Source organism: Rutidosis leptorrhynchoides, chromosome 1 (assembly GCF_046630445.1).
Source record: "Rutidosis leptorrhynchoides isolate AG116_Rl617_1_P2 chromosome 1, CSIRO_AGI_Rlap_v1, whole genome shotgun sequence".
Taxonomy (NCBI): Eukaryota; Viridiplantae; Streptophyta; class Magnoliopsida; order Asterales; family Asteraceae; genus Rutidosis; species Rutidosis leptorrhynchoides.
The window spans coordinates 61,972,892-61,999,927 of record NC_092333.1 but is presented as its reverse complement, the minus strand read 5'-3'; positions in this window follow the sequence as shown (position 1 = coordinate 61,999,927).

Here is a 27,036-nt window from a genome sequence, read left to right as displayed (position 1 = left end):
TTCCGCCCATTTAGATACATAATCAATGGCTACGAGAATATAGAGATTATTATGAGATTTTGGAAATGGACCCATAAAGTCAATACCCCAAATGTCAAATACGTCACATACTTGTATGACATTTTGTGGCATTTCATCACGTTGACTTATTTTTCCGGCCCTTTGACAAGCATCACAGGATTTGCAAAGAAGGTGTGCGTCTTTGTAAATTGTAGGCCAATAGAATCCAGCATCATAAACTTTTCTTGCTGTTAGTTGAGGCCTATAATGCCCTCCTGTTGGTCTTGTGTGACAATGGTTTAAAATTTTACTAGCTTCATCTCCGAATACACATCGGCGTATTATTCCATCGGGACAACTTTTAAACAGATGTGGATCTTCCCAAAAATAGTGTTTTATATCACTAAAGAATTTCTTTCATTTTTGGTACGATAATCCTTTTTCAAGGAATCCACAAACTAAGTAGTTTGCATAGTCTGCAAACCATGGAATTTCATTATAATCTATCTTCAATAGATATTCATCAGGAAAGTTGTCTTGTATGGCCGATTCATTTAGAACTTCTAATTCGGGATTTTCAAGACGAGAAAGATTATCAGCGGCGAGATTTTCTGATCCTCTTTTATCTCGGATTTCAATATCGAACTCTTGTAAGAGTAAGATCCAGCGGAATAATCTTGGTTTAGCATCTTGTTTCGAAAATAGTAATCTAAGAGCAGAATGGTCGGTATAGACCACCGTTTTTGCTAGAACGAGATATGATCGAAATTTGTCAAAAGCAAAGACAATAGCAAGGAGTTCTTTTTCAGTAGTTGTGTAATTCGTTTGTGCTCCTTGTAACGTCTTACTAGCATAATATATAGGTTGAAATCGTTTTTCAATCCTTTGTCCTAAAACGGCTCCCATTGCAAAATCACTTGCATCGCACATTAATTCAAACAGTAGATTCCAATTTGGTGTTATCATGATCGGCGCATTAGTGAGTTTCTCTTTAAGAATATTAAAATATTTGATACATTCATCTGAAAAGATGAATGGAGAATCCTTTTCTAGGAGTTTATTCATAGGAGTGGCAATTTTAGAAAAATCTTTTATGAAACGTCGGTAAAAACCGGCATGCCCTAGAAAACTCCTAACTCCTCTAACATTGGTAGGATGTGGAAGTTTAGCAATTACATCTACTTTAGCTCTATCCACTTCAATTCCTTCTTTGAAATTTTATGACCAAGAACGATGCCTTCTTTAACCATGAAATGACATTTCTCCCAATTAAGTACTAGATTTGATTGTTCGCATCTAATAAGTATTCGTTTCAGATTAACTAGACATGATTCAAATGTATCACCGAAGACTGAAAAGTCATCCATGAAAACTTCCATGCATTCTTCTATCATGTCATGAAAAATCGCCATCATACACCTTTGAAAGGTTGCAGGGGCGTTGCAAAGTCCAAATGGCATGCGTTTGTAAGCAAAAGTACCATAAGGGCACGTGAATGTGGTTTTTTCTTGATCTTCGGGTGCTATTGGAATTTGAAAATATCCGGAAAATCCATCTAGAAAACAATAGTAACTATTTCCGGCTAATCTTTCCAACATTTGATCAATGAAAGGTAAGGGAAAGTGATCTTTTCTGGTGGCATCATTTAATTTTCTATAATCAATACACACACGCCATCCTGTTACAGTCCTAGTAGGAATAAGCTCATTTTTCTCATTTGTAATGACAGTCATGCCACCCTTCTTAGGCACGCATTGAACTGGGCTTACCCATGGACTATCAGAAATTGGATATATCAAACCTGCATCTAGCAGTTTAATAATTTCTTTTTTAACTACATCTTGCATATTAGGATTTAGTCTTCGTTGGCGTTGCACATACGTTTTATGACCTTCTTCCATAAGGATTTTATGTGTGCAATACGAAGGACTTATTCCTTTAATATCATGAATCTTCCATGCAATGGCTGGTATATGAGCTTTCAACACAGAAATGAGTTGTGATTTCTCATTTTCAGTAAGAGAAGACGATATTATTACAGGTAATTCAGATTCACCATGTAAATAAGCGTATTCCAAATGGTTTGGAAGTGGCTTTCACTCTAATTTCGGTGGTTCTTCTATCGATGATTTATATCAATATCTGTCTTCTTCTTTTAGCATTTTAATTTCTTCTGTTGTTGGTTCATATCCATTAGCTATAAGTGTAGCTAACATTTCACCTTCATCAATTTGTTCAGTTCCTTCTCCTAAAGAACATTCTCCTGTTCCTTATAATTCTGGAAATTCTTCTAACAATTCTGCATGTGCATCTATAGTTTGAATATAATAACATGTATCATCTGCAGATTGTGGTTGTTGCATTGCTCTATCAACTGAAAAGGTAACACTCTCGTCCTCTATACTTAGGGTCAGTTTCTTACCAAACACGTCTATCATTGCTTTAGCCGTGTTTAAGAATGGTCTTCCTAATATGAGAGGAACTTGAGAATCTTCTTCCATGTCCAGAACAACAAAATCTACTGGAAATACTAAAGTACCAACTTTAACTAGCATGTTCTCCATTATCCCTCTAGGATATTTTATTGATCTATCGACTAGTTGTATGCTTATTCTTGTTGGTTTCAATTCTCCAAGGTCTAGTTTAGCGTATAGTGAATACGTCATTAGATTTATACTAGCACGTAAGTCTGCCAATGCTTCTATTGAACTAAGACTACCCAGAAAACATGGAATTGTGAAACTTCCTGGATCAGATAATTTTTCTGGTATCTTATTCAACAGCACTGCTGAACAATTAGCATTCATAGTAACAGCCGAGAGTTCTTCCATTTTCTTTCTATTTGAGATTAGATCTTTCAGAAATTTAGCATATCTGGGCATTCCTGAAATCACATCAATGAAAGGAAGATTTACATTTATTTGTTTAAAAATATCCAAGAATTTGGATTGCTCGGCTTCAAGTTTCTCTTTCTTCATTTTACTCGGGTAAGGAAGTGGTGGTTGGTATGGTTTAACATAAGGTTTAGCCTTAACTGTGTTATCTTCATTAACCTTTTCAACTACCAGTTCTTTTTCCTTATCTTGTTCAGGTTGTGGTTCTTGTGGAGTAGGAATAGCTTCATCAGAAGTTATAGGTATTTCAGGAGGTTTAAGTGTTGTACCACTTCTTGTGGTAATGGCTTTAGCTGTTTCATTCCGGGGGTTAGCATTTGTATCACTAGGTAAACTTCCCGGTTTTCTTTCACCTATTAACCTTGCTAGGTTACTTACTTCTTGTTCCAGATTTTGAATAGAAGCTTGTTTATTTCTAAATACTTGAGCATTTTGTTCATTGGTTTGTTTTTGAGATGTGAAAAACTGCGTTTGAGTTTCAACTAGCTTTTGTAGTGACCCGAACTTTTCCATGTTTATATATATTAATTGAGATTGATATTTACATGATTAAATGTTTCCAACATGTTAAGCAATCAAACTTGTTAAGACTTGATTAATTGAAATAGGTTTCATATAGACAATTGACCACCCAAGTTGACCGGTGATTCACGAACGTTAAAACTTGTAAAAACTATATGATGACATATATATGGTTATATATATAGTTAACATTATATTATGATAATTAAACATATCATTAAGTATATTAACAATGAACTACATATGTAAAAAACAAGACTACTAACTTAATAAGTTTGAAACGAGACATATATGTAACGATTATCGTTGTAACGACATTTAATGTATATATATCATATTAAGAGATATTCGTACATCATAATATCATGATAATATAATAATTTAATATCTCTTTTGATATTATAAACATTGGGTTAACAACATTTAACAAGATCGTTAACCTAAAGGTTTCAAAACAACATTTACATGTAACGACTAACGATGACTTAACGACTCAGTTAAAATGTATATACATGTAGTGTTTTAATATGTATTTATACACTTTTGAAAGACTTTAATACACTTATCAAAATACTTCTACTTAACAAAAATGCTTACAATTACATCCTCGTTCAGTTTCATCAACAATTCTACTCGTATGCACCCGTATTCGTACTCGTACAATACACAGCTTTTAGATGTATGTACTATTGGTATATACACTCCAATAATCAGCTCTTAGCAGCCCATGTGAGTCACCTAACACATTTGGGAACCATCATTTGGCAACTAGCATGAAATATCTCATAAAATTACAAAAATATGAGTAATCATTCATGACTTATTTACATGAAAACAAAATTACATATCCTTTATATCTAATCCATACACCAACGACCAAAAACACCTACAAACACTTTCATTCTTCAATTTTCTTCATCTAATTGATCTCTCTCAAGTTCTATCTTCAAGTTCTAAGTGTTCTTCATAAATTCCAAAAGTTCTAGTTTCATAAAATCAAGAATACTTTCAAGTTTGCTAGCTCACTTCCAATCTTGTAAGGTGATCATCCAACCTCAAGAAATCTTTGTTTCTTACAGTAGGTTATCATTCTAATACAAGGTAATAATCATATTCAAACTTTGGTTCAATTTCTATAACTATAACAATCTTATTTCAAGTGATGATCTTACTTGAACTTGTTTTCGTGTCATGATTCTGCTTCAAGAACTTCGAGCCATCCAAGGATCCATTGAAGCTAGATCCATTTTTCTCTTTTCCAGTAGGTTTATCCAAGGAAATTAAGGTAGTAATGATGTTCATAACATCATTCGATTCATACATATAAAGCTATCTTATTCGAAGGTTTAAACTTGTAATCACTAGAACATAGTTTAGTTAATTCTAAACTTGTTCGCAAACAAAAGTTAATCCTTCTAACTTGACTTTTAAAATAAACTAAACACATGTTCTATATTTATATGATATGCTAACTTAATGATTTAAAACCTGGAGACACGAAAAACACCGTAAAACCGGATTTACGCCGTCGTAGTAACACCGCGGGCTGTTTTGGGTTAGTTAATTAAAAACTATGATAAACTTTGATTTAAAAGTTGTTATTCTGAGAAAATGATTTTTATTATGAACATGAAACTATATCCAAAAATTATGGTTAAACTCAAAGTGGAAGTATGTTTTCTAAAATGGTCATCTAGACGTCGTTCTTTCGACTGAAATGACTACCTTTACAAAAACGACTTGTAACTTATTTTTCCGACTATAAACCTATACTTTTTCTGTTTAGATTCATAAAATAGAGTTCAATATGAAACCATAGCAATTTGATTCACTCAAAACGGATTTAAAATGAAGAAGTTATGGGTAAAACAAGATTGGATAATTTTTCTCATTTTAGCTACGTGAAAATTGGTAACAAATCTATTCCAACCATAACTTAACCAACTTGTATTGTATATTATGTAATCTTGAGATACCATAGACACGTATACAACGTTTCGACCTATCATGTCGACACATCTATATATATTTCGGAACAACCATAGACACTCTATATGTGAATGTTGGAGTTAGCTATACAGGGTTGAGGTTGATTCCAAAATATATATAGTTTGAGTTGTGATCAATACTGAGATACGTATACACTGGGTCGTGGATTGATTCAAGATAATATTTATCGATTTATTTCTGTACATCTAACTGTGGACAACTAGTTGTAGGTTACTAACGATGACAGCTGACTTAATAAACTTAAAACATCAAAATATATTAAAAGTGTTGTAAATATATTTTGAACATACTTTGATATATATGTATATATTGTTATAGGTTCGTGAATCAACCAGTGGCCAAGTCTTACTTCCCGACGAAGTAAAAATCTGTGAAAGTGAGTTATAGTCCCACTTTTAAAATCTAATATTTTTGGGATGAGAATACATGCAGGTTTTATAAATGATTTACAAAATAGACACAAGTACGTGAAACTACATTCTATGGTTGAATTATCGAAATCGAATATGCCCCTTTTTATTAAGTCTGGTAATCTAAGAATTAGGGAACAGACACCCTAATTGACGCGAATCCTAAAGATAGATCTATTGGGCCTAACAAACCCCATCCAAAGTACCGGATGCTTTAGTACTTCGAAATTTATATCATATCCGAAGGGTGTCCCGGAATGATGGGGATATTCTTATATATGCATCTTGTTATTGTCGGTTACCAGGTGTTCACCATATGAATGATTTTTATCTCTATGTATGGGATGTGTATTGAAATATGAAATCTTGTGGTCTATTGTTATGATTTGGTATATATAGGTTAAACCTATAACTCACCAACATTTTTGTTGACGTTTAAAGCATGTTTATTCTCAGGTGAATACTAAGAGCTTCCGCTGTTGCATACTAAAATAAGGACAAGATTTGGAGTCCATGTTTGTATGATATTGTGTAAAAACTGCATTCAAGAAACTAATTTCGATGTAACATATTTGTATTGTAAACCATTATGTAATGGTCGTGTGTAAACAGGATATTTTAGATTATCATTATTTGATAATCTACGTAAAGCTTTTTAAACCTTTATTTATGAAATAAAGGTTATGGTTTGTTTTAAAAATGAATGCAGTCTTTGAAAAATGTCTCATATAGAGGTCAAAACCTCGCAACGAAATCAATTAATATGGAATGTTTTTAATAAATAAGAACGGGACATTTCAGTTGGTATCAGAGCGTTAGTCTTAGAGAACCAGAATTTTGCATTAGTGTGTCTTATCTAGTTTGTTAGGATGCATTAGTGAGTCTAGACTTCGACCGTGTTTACTTGAAAAATGATTGCTTAACAAATTTTGTTGGAAACTATATATTTTTAACATGTGAATATTATGTGATATATTAATCTCTTAACGCGTTTGATATTATGTGATAGATGTCTACCTCTAGAACAAGTCCTATTGACTCACCTAATAATAATGAAGAGTCAAATGTAAATTGGAATGATTCGTGGACTGATTCACAAGTTCCCGAAGAGGAATCAGAAGAAGAGTCGGAACCGGAAGAAGAATCGGAACCGGATGAAGAAGTAGAACCGGTGGGGGAAATAATAAAACGGTTAAGTAAAAGAAAATCCTCAACCAACCGACCAAGGTTAATTATGGTCAATGGTGTTTCCGCCAAGGAAGCAAAATATTGGGAGGATTACCAATTCTCCGATGAATCGGATTCCGACGAGAATTCTGATGATGTTATAGAAATTACCCCAACTGAATTTAAAAAGGCAAAAGAAAATAATAAGGGAAAGGGCATAAAAATAGAGAAATCTAATTCCAACCCCGATGAACTTTATATGTATCGTCAACCCCCGAAGTCCTTAAGTTGTAACAATGACCCGGGAACCTCTAAACCACCAGGTTTTTCTAAACCAATGTGGAAAATTACGGCTCGTATTAGGGGAACATCATATATCCCTAGAAACCTGGCAAAACGAACCAAAACCGAAGAAGAAGAAACGAGCGAGTCGGAATAAGATAGTTGTATTCGTGTGGTGTAATATATGTAATATAGTGTGCTTATGCTTTATGATATATGTAAAAATTGCTTGTATTAATAAGTATTTTTTTATGAATCTAACTCTTGTCTATTTTACAGTTTAAAAACACAAAATGGATAGACAACCCAATATTTTAAGAGACCTACCCGGAGACATGATTGATGAAATCTTGTCTAGAGTCGGTCAGAATTCCTCGGCACAACTATTTAAGGCGAGATCAGTTTGTAAGACATTCGAAGAACGTTCCAAGAATGTCTTGGTTTATAAGAGACTTTCGTTTGAAAGATGGGGGATATCACATTGGGAAACCCATAAGTTACGATGTGTTTACTTTGACACATATATTGCGGGGAACCCAAATGCTATTTTACGCAACGGGTTAAGAAATTATTTTGACTCAATATATCCGAATATTGGACTTCGTGATTTAGAAAAAGCGGCTAACATGCAACATAAAGAAGCATGTTATGCTTACGGATTAGTAATGTTCGCTTCTCACCAAAGTGAGAATAAGAACATCGGGCTACAACTATTAAACAAAACGTTTCCACAAGTGACAAAGTCGGTAATTGGGGTAAGAAATGAGGTTTTTAGATTGTTACGGGACTGTTGGATATTACGTAACCCTCGTCCCTTTGACGACGTTACAACACGCTGTCTTATCAACGGCCATAACGGTTATGTTCCACAAGACCAAGGATGGGAAGTAGTCCTAGTAAAACCAGAATGCATGACTTGTTTCTGGACGTATGAATTACGTGTCTTTATTGCCTTTGCTGAACGACTTGTGTACTAGCTAGAATTATCTTCACAACTATCTTGTATCAAAGTTATTGTGTGCTATATTTCATGCTTTATGTAAAATAAGCGGTATTGTAAGTTTGTAAAATATTGTATAAAAGTTTGAAGGCGAAATATTATTATAATCAGTTTTTCATATAGAATTGTAGTAGTTGAATTGTATATTAGCTACTAAGTATGAACTTAACGGGTAGGTACTACCCGAATTTAAACTTATAAAACGCTAATATGAAGAAAAAGCTTTTATAAATGAGTTCATATTATGCTACGAAATACTATTAACTACTCTTAATATTCTGTATGATTAACTTGTTCCATTGGACTATTTTGAAGGAAATGGCACCGACTACTCGACACACCGTGAATATGAATGAAGAGGAATTCCGTACTTTTCTAGCTTCAAACATAGCCGCAGTACAGGCTGCGCTACATACCAACAATAACCTTGGATCTAGCAGTACAGGAAATCGTGTAGGATGCACCTACAAAGAATTCACTGCCTGCAAACCTTTGGAATTTGATGGAACCGAAGGACCGATCGGATTGAAACGGTGGACCGAGAAGGTCGAATCGGTGTTTGCCATAAGTAAGTGTACTGAAGAGGACAAAGTGAAGTACGCTACGCATACCTTCACAGGTTCTGCGTTAACATGGTGGAATACCTATCTAGAGCAAGTGGGACAAGATGATGCGTACGCACTACCGTGGTCAGCATTCAAGCACTTGATGAACGAGAAGTACCGTCCCAGAACCGAGGTCAATAAGCTCAAGACAGAACTTAGAGGGTTACGAACCCAAGGATTTGATATTACCACATATGAAAGACGATTCACAGAATTGTGCCTATTGTGTCCGGGAGCGTTCGAAGATGAGGAAGAGAAGATCGACGCGTTTGTGAAAGGATTACCGGAAAGAATCCAAGAAGATATAAGTTCACACGAGCCCGCCTCCATACAACAGGCATGTAGAATGGCTCACAAACTAGTGAACCAGATTGAAGAAAGAATTAAAGAACAGACTACTGAAGAGGCCAATGTGAAGCAAGTCAAAAGAAAGTGGGAGGAAAACGGTGATAAGAATCACCAATACAACAACAACAACAATTACAACAATAATCGCAACAATTATCCCAACAATCGCAACATCAATCGCAGCTACAACAAACGGCCTAACAATAATAACAACAACAACAACAACAACAACAACAACAGCAACTACAACAATCATCCCAATAACAATAATAACCGCAACAACAACAACAATCAGAAGCAGCTATGCCAAAGGTGTGAAAAGTATCACTCGGGGTTCTGCACCAAATTTTGCAACAAGTGTAAAAGAAATGGTCATAGCGCGGCGAAGTGTGAGGTCTACGGACCAGGGGTTAATAGAACGAAAGGAACAAATGGTGTCGGAACTAGTAATGGTGGAGCAAGTAGTGTCGGAGCAAGTTATGCCAATGTAGTTTGTTATAAATGTGGGAAAGCAGGCCACATTATTAGAAATTGCCCCGAACCAGGAGAACACGAATGGACAAGGCCGCAGAAGAGTTTTCAATATTAATGCGGCAGAGGCACAGGAAGACCCGGAGCTTGTTACGGGTACGTTTCTTATTGACAATAAATCTGCTTACGTTTTATTTGATTCGGGTGCGGATAGAAGCTATATGAGTAGAGATTTTTGTGCTAAATTAAGTTGTCCATTGACACCTTTGGATAGTAAATTTTTACTCGAATTAGCAAATGGTAAATTAATTTCAGCAGATAATATATGCCAGAATCGAGAAATTAAACTGGTTAGCGAAACATTTAAGATTGATTTGATACCAGTAGAGTTAGGGAGTTTTGATGTGATAATCGGTATGGACTGGTTGAAAGAAGTGAAAGCAGAGATCGTTTGTTACAAAAATGCAATTCGCATTATACGAGAAAAAGGAAAACCCTTAATGGTGTACGGAGAAAAGGGCAACACGAAGCTACATCTTATTAGTAATTTGAAGGCACAAAAACTAATAAGAAAAGGTTGCTATGCTGTTCTAGCACACGTCGAGAAAGTACAAACTGAAGAAAAGAGCATCAATGATGTTCCCATTGCAAAAGAATTTCCCGATGTATTTCCGAAAGAATTACCGGGATTACCCCCACATCGATCCGTTGAATTTCAAATAGATCTTGTACAAGGAGCTGCACCAATAGCTCGTGCTCCTTACAGACTCGCACCCAGCGAGATGAAAGAACTGCAAAGCCAATTATAAGAACTTTTAGAGCGTGGTTTCATTCGACCAAGCACATCACCGTGGGGAGCTCCTGTTTTGTTTGTCTAGAAGAAAGATGGTACATTCAGGTTGTGTATCGACTACCGAGAGTTGAACAAACTTACCATCAAGAACCGCTACCCACTACCGAGAATCGACGACTTATTTGATCAACTACAAGGCTCGTCTGTTTATTCAAAGATTGACTTACGTTCCGGGTATCATCAAATGCGAGTGAAAGAAGATGATATTCCAAAGACTGCTTTCAGAACACGTTACGGTCATTACGAGTTTATGGTCATGCCGTTTGGTTTAACTAATGCACCAGCTGTGTTCATGGACCTTATGAACCGAGTGTGTGGACCATACCTTGACAAGTTTGTCATTGTTTTCATTGATGACATACTTATTTACTCAAAGAATGACCAAGAACACGGTGAACATTTGAGAAAGGTGTTAGAAGTATTGAGGAAGGAAGAATTGTACGCTAAGTTTTCAAAGTGTGCATTTTGGTTGGAAGAAGTTCAATTCCTCGGTCACATAGTGAACAAAGAAGGTATTAAGGTGGATCCGGCAAAGATAGAAACTGTTGAAAAGTGGGAAACCCCAAAAACTCCGAAACACATACGCCAGTTTTTAGGACTAGCTGGTTACTACAGAAGGTTCATCCAAGACTTTTCCAGAATAGCAAAACCCTTGACTGCATTAATGCATAAAGGGAAGAAATTTGAATGGAATGATGAACAAGAGAAAGCGTTTCAGTTATTGAAGAAAAAGCTAACTACGGCACCTATATTGTCATTGCCTGAAGGGAATGATGATTTTGTGATTTATTGTGACGCATCAAAGCAAGGTCTCGGTTGTGTATTAATGCAACGAACGAAGGTGATTGCTTATGCGTCTAGACAATTGAAGATTCACGAACAAAATTATACGACGCATGATTTGGAATTAGGCGCGGTTGTTTTTGCATTAAAGACTTGGAGGCACTACTTATATGGGGTCAAAAGTATTATATATACCGACCACAAAAGTCTTCAACACATATTTAATCAGAAACAACTGAATATGAGGCAGCGTAGGTGGATTGAATTATTGAATGATTACGACTTTGAGATTCGTTACCACCCGGGGAAGGCAAATGTGGTAGCCGATGCCTTGAGCAGGAAGGACAGAGAACCCATTCGAGTAAAATCTATGAATATAATAATTCATAATAACCTTACTACTCAAATAAAGGAGGCTCAACAAGGAGTTTTAAAAGAGGGAAATTTAAAGGATGAAATACCCAAAGGATCGGAGAAGCATCTTAATATTCGGGAAGACGGAACCCGGTATAGGGCTGAAAGGATTTGGGTACCAAAATTTGGAGATATGAGAGAAATGGTACTTAGAGAAGCTCATAAAACCAGATACTCAATACATCCTGGAACGGGGAAGATGTACAAGGATCTCAAGAAACATTTTTGGTGGCTGGGTATGAAAGCCGATGTTGCTAAATACTTGGGAGAATGTTTGACGTGTTCTAAGGTCAAAGCTGAGCATCAGAAACCATCAGGTCTACTTCAACAACCCGAAATCCCGGAATGGAAATGGGAAAACATTACCATGGATTTCATCACTAAATTGCCAAGGACTGCAAGTGGTTTTGTTACTATTTGGGTAATAGTTGATCGTCTCACCAAATCAGCACACTTCCTGCCAATAAGAGAAGATGACAAGATGGAGAAGTTAGCACGACTGTATTTGAAGGAAGTCGTCTCCAGACATGGAATACCAAACTCTATTATCTCTGATAGGGATGGCAGATTTATTTCAAGATTCTGGCAGACATTACAGCAAGCATTAGGAACTCGTCTAGACATGAGTACTGCCTATCATCCACAAACTGATGGGCAGAGTGAAAGGACGATACAAACGCTTGAAGACATGCTACGAGCATGTGTTATTGATTTCGGAAACAGTTGGGATCGACATCTACCATTAGCAGAATTTTCCTACAACAACAGCTACCATTCAAGCATTGAGATGGCGCCGTTTGAAGCACTTTATGGTAGAAAGTGCAGGTCTCCGATTTGTTGGAGTGAAGTGGGGGATAGACAGATTACGGGTCCGGAGATTATACAAGAAACTACCGAGAAGATCATCCAAATTCAACAACGGTTGAAAACCGCCCAAAGTCGACAAAAGAGCTACGCTGACATTAAAAGAAAAGATATAGAATTTGAAATTGGAGAGATGGTCATGCTTAAAGTTGCACCTTGGAAAGGCGTTGTTCGATTTGGTAAACGAGGGAAATTAAATCCAAGGTATATTGGACCATTCAAGATTATTGATCGTGTCGGACCAGTAGCTTACCGACTTGAGTTACCTCAACAACTCGCGGCTGTACATAACACTTTCCACGTCTCAAATTTGAAGAAATGTTTTGCTAAAGAAGATCTCACTATTCTGTTAGATGAAATCCAAATCAACGAAAAACTCCAATTCATCGAAGAACCCGTCGAAATAATGGATCGTGAGGTTAAAAGACTTAAGCAAAACAAGATACCAATTGTTAAGGTTCGATGGAATGCTCGTAGAGGACCCGAGTTCACCTGGGAGCGTGAAGATCAGATGAAGAAGAAATACCCGCATCTATTTCCAGAAGATTCGTCAACACCTTCAACAGCTTAAAATTTCGGGACGAAATTTATTTAACGGGTAGGTACTGTAGTGACCCGAACTTTTCCATGTTTATATATATTAATTGAGATTTATATTTACATGATTAAATGTTTCCAACATTTTAAGCAATCAAACTTGTTAAGACTTGATTAATTGAAATAGGTTTCATATAGACAATTGACCACCCAAGTTGACCGGTGATTCACGAACGTTAAAACTTGTAAAAACTATATGATGACATATATATGGTTATATATATAGTTAACATTATATTATGATAATTAAACATATCATTAAGTATATTAACAATGAACTACATATGTAAAAAACAAGACTACTAACTTAATAATTTTGAAACGAGACATATATGTAACGATTATCGTTGTAACGACATTTAATGTATATATATCATATTAAGAGATATTCGTACATCATAATATCATGATAATATAATAATTTAATATCTCTTTTGATATTATAAACATTGGGTTAACAACATTTAACAAGATCGTTAACCTAAAGGTTTCAAAACAACATTTACATGTAACGACTAACGATGACTTAACGACTCAGTTAAAATGTATATACATGTAGTGTTTTAATATGTATTTATACACTTTTGAAAGACTTTAATACACTTATCAAAATACTTCTACTTAACAAAAATGCTTACAATTACATCCTCGTTCAGTTTCATCAACAATTCTACTCGTATGCACCCGTATTCGTACTCGTACAATACACAGCTTTTAGATGTATGTACTATTGGTATATACACTCCAATGATCAGCTCTTAGCAGCCCATGTGAGTCACCTAACACATGTGGGAACCATCATTTGGCAACTAGCATGAAATATCTCATAAAATTACAAAAATATGAGTAATCATTCATGACTTATTTACATGAAAACAAAATTACATATCCTTTATATCTAATCCATACACCAACGACCAAAAACACCTACAAACACTTTAATTCTTCAATTTTCTTCATCTAATTGATCTCTCTCAAGTTCTATCTTCAAGTTCTAAGTGTTCTTCATAAATTCCAAAAGTTCTAGTTTCATAAAATCAAGAATACTTTCAAGTTTGCTAGCTCACTTCCAATCTTGTAAGGTGATCATCCAACCTCAAGAAATCTTTGTTTCTTACAGTAGGTTATCATTCTAATACAAGGTAATAATCATATTCAAACTTTGGTTCAATTTCTATAACTATAACAATCTTATTTCAAGTGATGATCTTACTTAAACTTGTTTTCGTGTCATGATTCTGCTTCAAGAACTTCGAGCCATCCAAGGATCTATTGAAGCTAGATCCATTTTTCTCTTTTCCAGTAGGTTTATCCAAGGAAATTAAGGTAGTAATGATGTTCATAACATCATTCGATTCATACATATAAAGCTATCTTATTCGAAGGTTTAAACTTGTAATCACTAGAACATAGTTTAGTTAATTCTAAACTTGTTCGCAAACAAAAGTTAATCCTTCTAACTTGACTTTTAAAATAAACTAAACACATGTTCTATATTTATATGATATGCTAACTTAATGATATAAAACCTGGAGACACGAAAAACACCGTAAAACCGGATTTACGCCGTCGTAGTAACACCGCGGGCTGTTTTGGGTTAGTTAATTAAAAACTATGATAAACTTTGATTTAAAAGTTGTTATTCTGAGAAAATGATTTTTATTATGAACATGAAACTATATCCAAAAATTATGGTTAAACTCAAAGTGGAAGTATGTTTTCTAAAATGGTCATCTAGACGTCGTTCTTTCGACTGAAATGACTACCTTTACAAAAACGACTTGTAACTTATTTTTCCGACTATAAACCTATACTTTTTCTGTTTAGATTCATAAAATAGAGTTCAATATGAAACCATAGCAATTTGATTCACTCAAAACGGATTTAAAATGAAGAAGTTATGGGTAAAACAAGATTGGATAATTTTTCTCATTTTAGCTACGTGAAAATTGGTAATAAATCTATTCCAACCATAACTTAACCAACTTGTATTGTATATTATGTAATCTTGAGATACCATAGACACGTATACAACGTTTCGACCTATCATGTCGACACATCTATATATATTTCGGAACAACCATAGACACTCTATATGTGAATGTTGGAGTTAGCTATACAGGGTTGAGGTTGATTCCAAAATATATATAGTTTGAGTTGTGATCAATACTGAGATACGTATACACTGGGTCGTGGATTGATTCAAGATAATATTTATCGATTTATTTCTGTACATCTAACTGTGGACAACTAGTTGTAGGTTACTAACGATGACAGCTGACTTAATAAACTTAAAACATCAAAATATATTAAAAGTGTTGTAAATATATTTTGAACATACTTTGATATATATGTATATATTGTTATAGGTTCGTGAATCAACCAGTGGCCAAGTCTTACTTCCCGACGAAGTAAAAATCTGTGAAAGTGAGTTATAGTCCCACTTTTAAAATCTAATATTTTTGGGATGAGAATACATGCAGGTTTTATAAATGATTTACAAAATAGACACAAGTACGTGAAACTACATTCTATGGTTGAATTATCAAAATCGAATATGCCCCTTTTTATTAAGTCTGGTAATCTAAAAATTAGGGAACAGACACCCTAATTGACGCGAATCCTAAAGATAGATCTATTGGGCCTAACAAACCCCATCCAAAGTACCGGATGCTTTAGTACTTCGAAATTTATATCATATCCGAAGGGTGTCCCGGAATGATGGGGATATTCTTATATATGCATCTTGTTATTGTCGGTTACCAGGTGTTCACCATATGAATGATTTTTATCTCTATGTATGGGATGTGTATTGAAATATGAAATCTTGTGGTCTATTGTTATGATTTGATATATATAGGTTAAACCTATAACTCACCAACATTTTTGTTGACGTTTAAAGCATGTTTATTCTCAGGTGAATACTAAGAGCTTCCGCTGTTGCATACTAAAATAAGGACAAGATTTGGAGTCCATGTTTGTATGATATTGTGTAAAAACTGCATTCAAGAAACTAATTTCGATGTAACATATTTGTATTGTAAACCATTATGTAATGGTCGTGTGTAAACAGGATATTTTAGATTATCATTATTTGATAATCTACGTAAAGCTTTTTAAACCTTTATTTATGAAATAAAGGTTATGGTTTGTTTTAAAAATGAATGCAGTCTTTGAAAAACGTCTCATATAGAGGTCAAAACCTCGCAACGAAATCAATTAATATGGAACGTTTTTAATAAATAAGAACGGGACATTTCAGCTTTGTCATCATATCTTCTAAATTCGGCTTTTTATCATCGGGTTGTGGTGGTTTGTTTTGAAAATTAGGTCTTTGCTGATTGTAAGTATTGTTAGATACTTGTTGATTGCTAGGACCTTGTTGGTTGTTGTATGGAATATTTCTATTATAATTCTGGTTTTGATTGTAGATTGGTCTTGGCGGTTGATAATTATTTTGATAATTATTTCCAGGCCTTTGGTTTATGTATGAAATATTCTCTCTTTGTTCCATTGTTAATTCAATACCGAGACAATCTTTTGTCAAATGTGGTCCTCCACACTGCTCACAACTAATTCGTATTGAGTGAATATCCTTAGTCATCTTTTCCATTCGTCTCTCGACAGCATCTATCTTTGCGGAAATGGAATCTAAGTCATGGCTAGAATCGGCTCTAGCTGCTTTAGATGATCTAACGATATCTTTTTCTTGGTGCCACTCATGTGAGTGGGAAGCAGTGTTATCAATAATTTTGTAAGCATCAGTTTCTGTTTTCTTCATAATAGAACCACCAGCTGCTATATCTATGTCTTTTCTTGTAGTGATGTCGCATCCTTGGTAGAATATTTGTACTATTTGACAGGTGTCTAAACCATGTTGCGGACATCCTCTTAATAACTTTCCAAATCTTGTCCACGCCTCATATAGAGTTTCATTTGGCTTCTGTGTGAACGTAACAATTTCTCCTTGAAGTCTTACGGCTTTAGATGCTGGAAAGAATTGTTTAAGAAAATTTTCAACTAAAACGTCCCATGTATCAATCGCCCCTTCAGGTAACGATTCCAACCAATCTTTGACTTCTCCCTTTAAAGTCCAGGGAAATAACATGAGATATATCTGTTCATCCTCCACTTCTCGGATTTTAAATAGAGTGCAGATCCTATTAAAGGTACGAAGATGTTCATTTGGATCTTCCTTTGGCGCACCACTAAATTGGCATTGATTAGTCACCATGTGTAGAATTTGTCCTTTGATTTCATAATCTGGCGCATTAATGTCAGGATGAGTAATTGCGTGACCTTGGCCAGTGCGTTTAGCTCTCATTCGGTCTTCCATACTTAAAGGTTCCAGATTCTCCATAATTGAATTTGTTGAATCAGAATCACTAGAGGAGTCTGATTTAATGGTTCGTTCCTCAACAATCTCTGTTTGAATGATTGGTGGTTCCGGAGGAAAATTTAATGGTTCAGGATCTATGAATCGTCCCTGAATATTCTCCGGATTCTCAATTGTGAGGTCGGGTTCAAAAAATGGATTATCGGAAATTTGAACTGGAGTACTTGGTCGACTGGATGACGATTCTAAAGAAAAATCAATGGCGGTAATTTTTGCTAAATGTCTTGATCTAGTTACAGGTGGTGAACGTACAAAAGGTGGTGAACGTCTTGCTCGGTGCATTCACTGAATATCCTATTAGTTTTTAAAAAGGAAAGAAAAATTATATAAGTTATCCAATTAATAGACTTTTTTGATTTTGCCCACGTTTCGAATAGCCAAAAGATGCAGCAGAGGGGCAGGATTCGTTTGGTCTCAATATAATTGAGGACTGTTTGGCTCCAATAACCCGATCCACGTACAAATCTAACTATTACTACGAACCAGAAAATTTTGATGTCTATCAATTTAACCACTTAAAATAAATTTTCGTAATTTTAAGAAATTTAGATAAGAAGTAGAATAAAAAATCTATGTCCTAAAAACTAGAATAGCGAGAAATAAGAAAGAAAAAGAGCGTGTCGGAAAAAGATCGAAAAATAAAAATAAGAAAGAAAAAGAATGACTTATAGAACTTAAAAACACTCGACTAACCCAACCTTATTACTATCACTAACTTAAAATTATAATCGCAAATTGAGATTACTAATTGGAATGATAATTGATACATAGGTAAAAGGTGTCTAAAAATATTAAAGCTTACAAGTAAAACTATATCCCAAATGGAAATAACTTAAAAAGGTACTAAAACTTAAAAAGGCGTCGCAAAATTCTAAAGTACCTAAATCTTAGTCTAAAGAAAAAGCACTTAAGGGATTTTACGGCAAAGCCTAAAAATCTAGAACTAAAAATAACTATGGCAAAAACTATGTATTAAAACTAATTACGAGCAAAAAATACAAAAAATTACGGTAAAAAAAATTAAAAAGGGCAAAATATAAAAATATACTAAAAGTTGTAAAAAGTACAATTTTTATAAAAATATTATTTTTATATTATTTATTTTATAAAACTATTACTTTTATATATATAAATAAAACTAATTAAAAATAATTATTACAAATTAATTAAATCTTAAACTAAATAATAAATTAATTAACCCTAAATACTAATTAATTAATAATAATAATTAAAACTCCGTAATAAATGCTGATTAGGGTTTCTATCGGTGTCAGGGTGGCTCCGCGAGTCGCGGTATTCGAAGCTGCAAACTCCGCGAGTCGCGGGGTTCCAAAATTCAACTCTGGTACAGTTTTTAATTCGACGCGTTTTTTTTTTTTATAAAAAATTTTAATTATATTTTCTGTTTTAAAAACTAAATAAAACACTTAAACAAAGAAAAAAAACTTATATTTAAAAATTAAAATAAAAATAGAACTACTTTATAATTTTAAAAATATCTTAAAAATAGATTTATATATATATTAATTTTTTTTTCGGTTTTAAATAAAAATATTTAAATAAAAATTATATTTTTATAAAATAAAAATAAAGAAACTTTATAAAACTTAAATATTTAACAAAATCTAAAAAAATATATAATTTTTTTTTCTTTTTATATTTTCGAATAATTAAAAACGTATTTTTACTAAAGTGAATTTTAATAAAAGTTAACTAAAAATAAATTTTTTTTTTAAAAATTTAGCTTTACGCTTCCGGCTTTTAAGCTAGATTGTTCCCCGGCAGCGGCGCCAAAAATACTTGATGTTTAAAGCTAAGGGGTATAAAATACTATTAAATTTTAGCAGAAAATACTATTAAATACGATACAATTTTACACAAGATATTTATTTATTTATAGAATGGATATACTTAAACGTTGCTACAACACTTATAGGCAGTGTACCTAATCGCACAGTGGTGTAGTTTTTAGTAAGTCCGGTTCGTTCCACAGGGAAAATCTTTAAACAAAGCTTAACGCTATATTAGTTTAAATTTATAAAAACATAAATATATGTATAAGTAATATTATTATTATAAAGGGGGGTTTTTTACCGTTTAATGACCGGTTTGTCGATTTTAAAACTTTAGTCGCAGTTAAAACCAAATGTAAAATATTAAAAAGACTTAATTTAAAGCGTAAAGTAAATAACGATAATGAAATTGCGAATAATAAAAGTGCGATAAAATAAACTTGCGATAATTAAAAAGTACGATAATTAAAAGTGCAATTAAATACAATAACAATAAATAAAAATGCGATAATTAGAAGTGAAATTAAATATAAAATAAAGGAAATTAAATATGAAATAAAAGAATTATGCTTATTTAAACTTCCGTAATCATGATGTTTGACGTGTTGATTTTAGTTTTATGCCCATGGGTTAATTGTCCTTTGTCCTGGATTATTTAATATATCCATACGGATTTGTCCATAATAGTCCATCAGTCATAAATACAAAGAGCGAAAGCCTTCGTCAAATTATTCTTATTCCCGAAGTCAAATATTCCAACTAATTGGGGATTCGAATTGTAACAAGGTTTTAATACTTTGTTTAAGGAATACATCAGGTTATCGACTGCGTGTAAACCAAGGTTTTACTACTTTGTTAACAATTACACCAATTACCCTTGAATGTAATTCACCCCTGTTTCAACAAGTCTATTAACTATTAATCCAGTTCCGTGTCCGGTAAAATGAATAATTATTGGTATTTATAGATATCCCGCCCACCGTACCCAGTCAAGCGTATGTGGTTATATATAAATACGTTTAATTATAAGTTTGTATATTAAATTAACAAGGTATTGTTTAGTTAATATAAAACCCATTAATAGCCCATAGTCTAATTTCCACAAGTGTCGTTCTTTTATCCAAACCCCAATTATGGTACAAAGCCCAATTACCCAATTTTAGTAATTAGCCCAACATCATGATTACTTCGGATTAAATAAGCATAATAATAACTTAGCTACGAGACATTAAATTAAAAAGGTTGAACATAACTTACAATGATTAAAAATAGCGTAGCGTTACACGGACAGAATTTCGACTTACACCATTACAACATTCGCTAACATACCCTTATTATTAGGATTAAAATTAAAATTAAAATTAAAATATAAATTATAAATATAAATATTACGTATATAGATAGAGAGATTGATATATATTATGTATTTTGCTATCAAACTGCGTTTGCTTTTATAGGGAATTGAGTCCAGGTGAGCTCCGCGACTCGTGTAGTGACCCGAACTTTTCCATGTTTATATATATTAATTGAGATTGATGTTTACATGATTAAATGTTTCCAACATGTTAAGCAATCAAACTTGTTAAGACTTGATTAATTGAAATAGGTTTCATATAGACAATTGACCACCCAAGTTGACCGGTGATTCACGAACGTTAAAACTTGTAAAAAACTATATGATGACATATATATGGTTATATATATAGTTAACATGATATTATGATAAGTAAACATATCATTAATTATATTAACAATGAACTACATATGTAAAAACAAGACTACTAACTTAATGATTTTGAAACGAGACATATATGTAACGTTTATCGTTGTAACGACATTTAATGTATATATATCATATTAAGAGATATTCGTACATCATAATATCATGATAATATAATAATTTAAAATCTCTTTTGATATTATAAACATTGGGTTAACAACATTTAACAAGATCGTTAACCTAAAGGTTTCAAAACAACACTTACATGTAACGACTAACGATGACTTAACGACTCAGTTAAAATGTATATACATGTAGTGTTTTAATATGTATTTATACACTTTTGAAAGACTTCAATACACTTATAAAAATACTTCTACTTAACAAAAATGCTTACAATTACATTCTCGTTCAGTTTCATCAACAATTCTACTCGTATGCACCCGTATTCGTACTCGTACAATACACAGCTTTTAGATGTATGTACTATTGGTATATACACTCTAATGATCAGCTCTTAGCAGCCCATGTGAGCCACCTAACACATGTGGGAACCATCATTTGGCAACTAGCATGAAATATCTCATAAGATTACAAAAATATGAGTAATCATTCATGACTTATTTACATGAAAACAAAATTACATATCCTTTATATCTAATCCATACACCAACGACCAAAAACACCTACAAACACTTTCATTCTTCAATTTTCTTCATCTAATTGAACTCTCTCAAGTTCTATCTTCAAGTTCTAAGTGTTCTTCATAAATTCCAAAAGTTCTAGTTTCATAAAATCAAGAATACTTTCAAGTTTGCTTGCTCACTTCCAATCTTGTAAGGTGATCATCCAACCTCAAGAAATCTTTGTTTCTTACAGTAGGTTATCATTCTAATACAAGGTAATAATCATATTCAAACTTTCGTTCAATTTCTATAACTATAACAATCTTATTTCAAGTGATGATCTTACTTGAACTTGTTTTCGTGTCATGATTCTGCTTCAAGAACTTCGAGCCATCCAAGGATCCATTGAAGCTAGATCCATTTTTCTCTTTTCCAGTAGGTTTATCCAAGGAACTTAAGGTAGTAATGATGTTCATAACATCATTCGATTCATACATATAAAGCTATCTTATTCGAAGGTTTAAACTTGTAATCACTAGAACATAGTTTAGTTAATTCTAAACTTGTTCGCAAACAAAAGTTAATCCTTCTAACTTGACTTTTAAAATCAACTAAACACATGTTCTATATCTATATGATATGCTAACTTAATGATTTAAAACCTGGAAACACGAAAAACACCGTAAAACCGGATTTACGCCGTCGTAGTAACACCGCGGGCTGTTTTGGGTTAGTTAATTAAAAACTATGATAAACTTTGATTTTAAAGTTGTTATTCTGAGAAAATGATTTTTATTATGAACATGAAACTATATCCAAAAATTATGATTAAACTCAAAGTGGAAGTATGTTTTCTAAAATGGTCATCTAGACGTCGTTCTTTCGACTGAAATGACTACCTTTACAAAAACGACTTGTAACTTATTTTTCCAGCTATAAACCTATACTTTTCTGTTTAGATTCATAAAATAGAGTTCAATATGAAACCATAGCAATTTGATTCACTCAAAACGGATTTAAAATGAAGAAGTTATGGGTAAAACAAGATTGGATAATTTTTTCTCATTTTAACTACGTGAAAATTGGTAACAAATCTATTCCAACCATAACTTAATCAACTTGTATTGTATATTATGTAATCTTGAGATACCATAGACACGTATACAATGTTTCGACCTATCATGTCGACACATCTATATATATTTCGGAACAACCATAGACACTCTATATGTGAATGTTGGAGTTAGCTATACAGGGTTGAGGTTGATTCCAAAATATATATAGTTTGAGTTGTGATCAATACTGAGATACGTATACACTGGGTCGTGGATTGATTCAAGATAATATTTATCGATTTATTTCTGTACATCTAACTGTGGACAACTAGTTGTAGGTTACTAACGAGGACAGCTGACTTAATAAACTTAAAACATCAAAATATATTAAAAGTGTTGTAAATATATTTTGAACATATTTTGATATATATGTATATATTGTTATAGGTTCGTGAATCAACCAGTGGCCAAGTCTTACTTCCCGACGAAGTAAAAATCTGTGAAAGTGAGTTATAGTCCCACTTTTAAAATCTAATATTTTTGGGATGAGAATACATGCAGGTTTTATAAATGATTTACAAAATAGACACAAGTACGTGAAACTACATTCTATGGTTGAATTATCAAAATCGAATATGCCCCTTTTTATTAAGTCTGGTAATCTAAGAATTAGGGAACAGACACCCTAATTGACGCGAATCCTAAAGATAGATCTATTGGGCCTAACAAACCCCATCCAAAGTACCGGATGCTTTAGTACTTCGAAATTTATATCATATCCGAAGGGTGTCCCGGAATGATGGGGATATTCTTATATATGCATCTTGTTATTGTCGGTTACCAGGTGTTCACCATATGAATGATTTTTATCTCTATGTATGGGATGTGTATTGAAATATGAAATCTTGTGGTCTATTGTTACGATTTGATATATATAGGTTAAACCTATAACTCACCAACATTTTTGTTGACGTTTTAAGCATGTTTATTCTCAGGTGATTATTAAGAGCTTCCGCTGTCGCATACTTAAATAAGGACAAAATTTGGAGTCCATGCTTGTATGATATTGTGTAAAAACTGCATTCAAGAAACTTATTTTGTTGTAACATATTTGTATTGTAAACCATTATGTAATGGTCGTGTGTAAACAGGATATTTTAGATTATCATTATTTGATAATCTACGTAAAGCTTTTTAAACCTTTATTGATGAAATAAAGGTTATGGTTTGTTTAAAAATGAATGCAGTCTTTGAAAAACGTCTCATATAGAGGTCAAAACCTCGCAACGAAATCAATTAATATGGAACGTTTTTAATCAATAAGAACGGGACATTTCAGTTGGTATCAGAGCGTTGGTCTTAGAGAACCAGAAAATTTGCATTAGTGTGTCTTATCGAGTTTGTTAGGATGCATTAGTGAGTCTGGACTTCGACCGTGTTTTCTTTAAAAATGATTGCTTAACATTTTTGTTGGAAACTATATATTTTTAACATATGAATATTATGTGATATATTAATCTCTTAACGTGTTTGATATTATGTGATAGATGTCTACCTCTAGAACAAGTCCCATTGACTCACCTAATAATAATGAAGAGTCAAATGTAAATTGGAATGATTTGTGGACTGATTCACAAGTTCCCGAAGAGGAACCGGAAGAAGAATCGGAACCGGAAGAAGAATCGGAACCGGAAGAAGAATCTGAACCGGATGAAGAAATAGAACCGGTGGGGGAAATAATAAAACGGTTAAGTAAAAGAAAATCCTCAACCAACCGACCAAGGTTAATTATGGTCAATGGTGTTTCCGCCAAGGAAGCAAAATATTGGGAGGATTACCAATTCTCCGATGAATCGGATTCCGACGAGAATTCCGATGATGTTATAGAAATTACCCCAACTGAATTTAAAAAGGCAAAAGAAAATAATAAGGGAAAGGGCATAAAAATAGAGAAATCTAATTCCAACCCCGATGAACTTTATATGTATCGTCAACCCCCGAAGTCCTTAAGTTGTAACAATGACCCGGGAACCTCTAAACCACCAGGTTTTTCTAAACCAATGTGGATAACGACGGCTCGTATTAGGGGAACATCATATATCCCTAGAAACTTGGCAAAACGAACCAAAACCGAACAAGAAGAAACGAGCGAGTCGGAATAAGATAGTTATATTCGTGTGGTGTAATATATGTAATATAGTGTGCTTATGCATTATGATATTTGTAAAAATTGCTTGTATTAATAAGTATTTTTTTTATGAATCTAACTCTTGTCTATTTTACAGTTTAAAAACACAAAATGGATAGACAACCCAATATTTTAAGAGACCTACCCGGAGACATGATTGATGAAATCTTGTCTAGAGTCGGCCAGAATTCTTCGGCACAACTATTTAAGGCGAGATCAGTTTGTAAGACATTCGAAGAACGTTCCAAGAATGTCTTGGTTTATAAGAGACTTTCGTTTGAAAGATGGGGGATATCACATTGGGAAACCCATAAGTTACGATGTGTTTACTTTGACGCATATATTGCGGGGAACCCAAATGCTATTTTACGCAACGGGTTAAGAAATTATTTTGACTCAATATATCCGAATATTGGACTTCGTGATTTAGAAAAAGCGGCTAACATGCAACATAAAGAAGCATGTTATGCTTACGGATTAGTAATGTTCGCTTCTCACCAAAGTGAGAACAAGAACATCGGGCTACAACTATTAAACAAAACGTTTCCACAAGTGACGGAGTCGGTAATTGGGGTAAGAAATGAGGTTTTTAGATTATTACGGGACTGTTGGACATTACGTAACCCTCGTCCCTTTGACGACGTTACAACACGCTGTCTTATCAACGGCCATAACGGTTATGTTGCACAAGACCAAGGATGGGAAGTAGTCCTAGTAAAACCAGAATGCATGACTTGTTTCTGGACGTATGAATTACGTGTCTTTATTGCCTTTGCTGAACGACTTGTGTACTAGCTAGAATTATCTTCACAACTATCTTGTATCAAAGTTATTGTGTGCTATATTTCATGCTTTATGTAAAATAAGCGGTATTGTAAGTTTGTAAAATATTGTATAAAAGTTTGAACGCGAAATATTATTACAATCAGTTTTTCATATAGAATTGTAGTAGTTGAATTGTATATTAGCTACTAAGTATGAACTTAACGGGTAGGTACTACCCGAATTTAAACTTATAAAACGCTAATATGAAGAAAAAGCTTTTATAAATGAGTTCATATTATGCTACGAAATACTATTAACTACTCTTAATATTCTGTATGATTAACTTGTTCCATTTAACTATTTTGAAGGAAATGGCACCGACTACTCGACACACCGTGAATATGAATGAAGAGGAATTCCGTACTTTTCTAGCTTCAAACATAGCCGCAGTACAGGCTGCGCTACATACCAACAATAACCTTGGATCTAGCAGTACAGGAAATCGTGTAGGATGCACCTACAAAGAATTCACTGCCTGCAAACCTTTGGAATTTGATGGAACCGAAGGACCAATCGGATTGAAACGGTGGACTGAGAAGGTCGAATCGGTGTTTGCCATAAGTAAGTGTACTGAAGAGGACAAAGTAAAGTACGCTACGCATACCTTCACAGGTTCTGCGTTAACATGGTGGAATACTTATCTAGAGCAAGTGGGACAAGACGATGCGTACGCACTACCGTGGTCAGCATTCAAGCACTTGATGAACGAGAAGTACCGTCCCAGAACCGAGGTCAATAAGCTCAAGACAGAACTTAGAGGGTTACGAACCCAAGGATTTGATATTACCACGTATGAAAGACGATTCACAGAATTGTGCCTATTGTGTCCGGGAGCATTCGAAGATGAGGAAGAGAAGATCGACGCGTTTGTGAAAGGATTACCGGAAAGAATCCAAGAAGATATAAGTTCACACGAGCCCGCCTCCATACAACAGGCATGTAGAATGGCTCACAAACTAGTGAACCAGATTGAAGAAAGAATTAAAGAACAGACTGCTGAAGAGGCCAATGTGAAGCAAGTCAAAAGAAAGTGGGAGGAAAACGGTGATAAGAATCACCAATACAACAACAACAGCAATTACAACAATAATCGCAACAATTATCCCAACAATCGCAACATCAATCGCAACTACAACAAACGGCCCAACAACAACAACAACAACAACAACAACAACAGCAACTACAACAATCATCCCAACAACAATAATAACCG